The 3,471-nt window shown below is 51.2% G+C and overlaps 1 protein-coding gene across 1 annotated transcript in view; it reads right to left on the reverse strand.

Moving 5' to 3' along the window:
• The window catches only part of ZNF407 (zinc finger protein 407), a 364,894-nt gene extending 361,543 nt beyond the window's left edge, over positions 1 to 3,351 (reverse strand). The window contains 1 exon segment of the mRNA XM_032470454.1: positions 3,227 to 3,351. The gene's annotated coding sequence lies outside the window, so the exon portion shown is untranslated.
• Positions 3,352 to 3,471: the final 120 nt, after the last annotated feature.

Consider the following 3,471-nt stretch of genomic DNA (forward strand, 5'->3'; position numbering starts at 1 on the left):
GAATTTTGGTCAGACTGACGGCTCTAAAGCTCAAGTGAATACCCTTCCACAGCAAGCGGTTCCAATGCTAGAACTGGCTCCAAAAACTATCCGTGAAAATGCCAAAATTAGTCTGCCTGAGAAATCCTCCATTTCTAGTCCTTTCATTTTTCATCTAATAATTATGTTGTTGGTGTGTTACTGTTTGTAACACAAAACTAAAGAACTAGACCCTCTTTACAGAGATCAAGGGCAACATCATCGGAGGGCAGGGTTACTGAGGTGTGGCCTCAGAGCCAGCAGCTATCACACCACCCAGACACTTGTCAGAAATGCATTCTCAGTCCCAGGGCACACCTGCCAAATCAAAGCCCCGGTGTGAAGCCCAGCATCTGTGTTTTCACAGGCTCCAGGGGACTCTGACACACCTTAAGTTTGAGAACTACTGATGCTTCAAAGAGTAGAAAGACTGGCCTGTGTATCAGGAGGCCTGTCTCTAATCTTTGTTCTGCCACTAATTTCTGAGACGGATTTGTCACTTAGCTCCTGCAGGGCTCAGCCTCCTCATCAGACAATGAGGGAACTGAAATGGATCATTGCCACAGTCCTTACGCCCTCTAGAACATCTGTATCTCTATGAGAGTGTTCACTTCAATAAGGCCTAAAATTGAAAAAAGACCACAGTATTTCACATATTTCTCTCTTTCAACAAAATGAAACAAGAAAAACTTCTTTCTTTTATAAACTGGTCTCTGAATCATATTTCTTATTAGTTTAAATAAAATTGTGTTAACTTTGCTTTACTGAAAGCCACATAAACTCTAATGTTACAGTTTCCTGTTTAGCTCTATACCAAGTCCATTTTGGAGGAATTCCACATAATAACAAAAATTCTAAGAAACTTACACTACAGGCTGAACTGTACCCTGCCCCAAATTTATATGTTGAAGCCCTTATCCCCAATGTGATAGTATTTAGAGAAAGAATCTTGGGAGACCAAACTGGGTTTAGATGAGGTCATGAGGGTGGGGCCCCCAAGATGGGATCAGTGTCATCCTTGTAAAAGGAAGATACCAGAGTTCTCTCTCTCTGCCACGTGAGAACAGAGCAAGAAGGCGGCCATCTGCAAGCCAGGAAGAGCCCTCACAAGGAACCGGCACTTGATCTTGGCCTTCTCAACCTGCAGAAGTGTGCTAAATAAATGTCCACTGTTTCAGCTACCCGGGCTTCAGTATTCTGCTATAGCAGTCCAAGCTGACTAAGACACTCAATGCCCCCTCTGGTACGGGGACCTAACACGCCAGGTTACAGTGCACAAGAGCTGTGCTTCATGACCTCTCATAACACGTGTGCCCAGACCACAGGAGGTACTTAACAAGCATGAAAAACAAAGAATTTTTAAACGTACAGATCTAGACATTTTCATTACTGCGTGAGAAACAGAGCGTTAACCTCCTGTTCGTGGATTCTTCCCACAACCTGTGATACCTACGAAGCCAATCTCTTCTTAAAGGGACTATGAGAGAGGATGACAATCAAACTAGAAGAATCTGTTTCATAAAGTTTACAGAGTTCCCCTCTAATAAAACAAACCTAATTAGAATGCATGTTGGGAAAATGTCCCATCAGTCAAATTAATATTCATTAATCCTTGAGACTCAAATACTGTGTCCTGAAGCTCTCACCACTCCCACCCCGACAGTGATCATGTCCTCTGTGCTCCCCTTGTCTCCACTTGAGCACTTAGCAAAAGGCATGGTGTTTATGTACCTGTCTCCTCAACCCTACCTTAAGATCACCTAGGGCAACACGTTACTCTCTGCTGCACCTAGAATGGTGTCCAGCATGAAGCGGGAATCAGTGTTTGTTGAAGTGGAGCCACTTTGCTGAATACCAGTGGAACTCTGTCCTATCTTGCAGCTTTTGTGTAAATCTGAAATTATTTCAAAATAAAGTTTTTTTAAGGCACCGGTAAGCAACTGTGCTATCAGCAATAATCACAACTGCCTCACATCATGCAAGACATTAGCTACTAGAAAGCCTTGCCTTAGTGTTTTTCGGACGTGACAGAAGTTAGTAACTTCACACGTAGCAAACTTTAAGAATGAATAACAAACACTTGCGATTTGAATCCATACTTTAATTTTGATGAAATTATTTGGGTCTCACTTGGTGAAAGGGATTCATTCCTACTCCGCAAGACTGTTGTGCTGAATGAAATACACAGAAAATATCAAATGAGCTCTCCTAATGATGTCCCAACCAACATGTATCAGTGCCCTGCCCTACGCGGTGTTCAACTGGACTGCTGGACTAACACCTCACCGCAAAACAGGTGCATACGGGGACTACTGCCACCGCACAAACTATAAAGTTATACTTCACTCACCATTACAGCTATGATTACCTAAAAAATAAAGAAATCCTACTTGTGTGTCCATGGAGCCAACCCTGCCAAAATGTCCTATTCCAGAATTCCCCCAGGGAAAGAAGTGGGCTATTCAAAACTCCACTCAACCGACAGGGGTCAGCAGCTCCTGCCACCCGCCTCCACCAGACTACTCTGTGGAAAGCGGGCAAGCACACACGGGTGGTGCCCGCCGGCTGGGAGGAGGTGGTATCTATCCACCGGGGCAAGACCCGCCGCTGCGAACAGCGGTGCGGCAGCCGGGGTCTCCCTCCAGGCGCTGAGAACGGCCGAAGCCCAGTGGCCGGGCCCCTCCACTTCCCGGCGTGCTGCTCTCGGTCGCCAGCGTTACAGCCCTTAACGGAAGGAGGCGCGGGCGGCAGCGGCGCACCGGCGCAGCTCCGGGAGACCGGGAGTGGAAGGCAGCCGAAGGAAGCCACCGCCCGGACTATAAACCGACACGGCGAGAGCTCGGCGCTCGGGCGTGCGCGGTCCACTCGGGGGTGACAGCCGGCCCCGCGGGGAAACCGAGGCCCAGCCGGGTCCGCGAGGGGCCGGCCGCGGAGCGAGTAGCGGCGGGCTGGAGCGGAGGCCCGGCGGCGGCGAGGCCGCGCGGGCGGCGGGCGTGTGGGGTGAGTCTGGGCGGCGTCGGGAGGGCCCGGCGAGCGGGGAGGGGCGGAGGCGGGGGGAGGGGGGAGGAGGAAGAGCGAAGGGCCCTGGCGGGGCTCCCGGCGCCCAGCCGCCGGGGCCCGGGCCCTCAAGCCACCGCCCCCAGGCCCCGCGCTGACGCTGGACGGTCCCCGCCTCCAAACCCCCCGCCCCGGCCAGAGAATAACTTACCTGTTTGCCGACGGAATCGCTCCTGCTCGCCCCTCTGACTGACTCCTCCGGCTCACCGTCTTCCCTCTGGGAGGAAGGGGAGGGACTTCCTGTCTCTCTGCTGAGCGACTTCCGGCGGTTCCCAGGACGACTCCGTTGTGGACCCAGCGCCGGACACCGTGACCAAAAACCAGGATTGTGGAACTGGATTAGTGAAACCCACATCGAGTCACCTTCGTTTGCCCCGCCTGGCCGGCGGGCCTGTG

This window comes from Camelus ferus, chromosome 30, assembly GCF_009834535.1.
Source record: "Camelus ferus isolate YT-003-E chromosome 30, BCGSAC_Cfer_1.0, whole genome shotgun sequence".
NCBI classification, from domain to species: Eukaryota; Metazoa; Chordata; class Mammalia; order Artiodactyla; family Camelidae; genus Camelus; species Camelus ferus.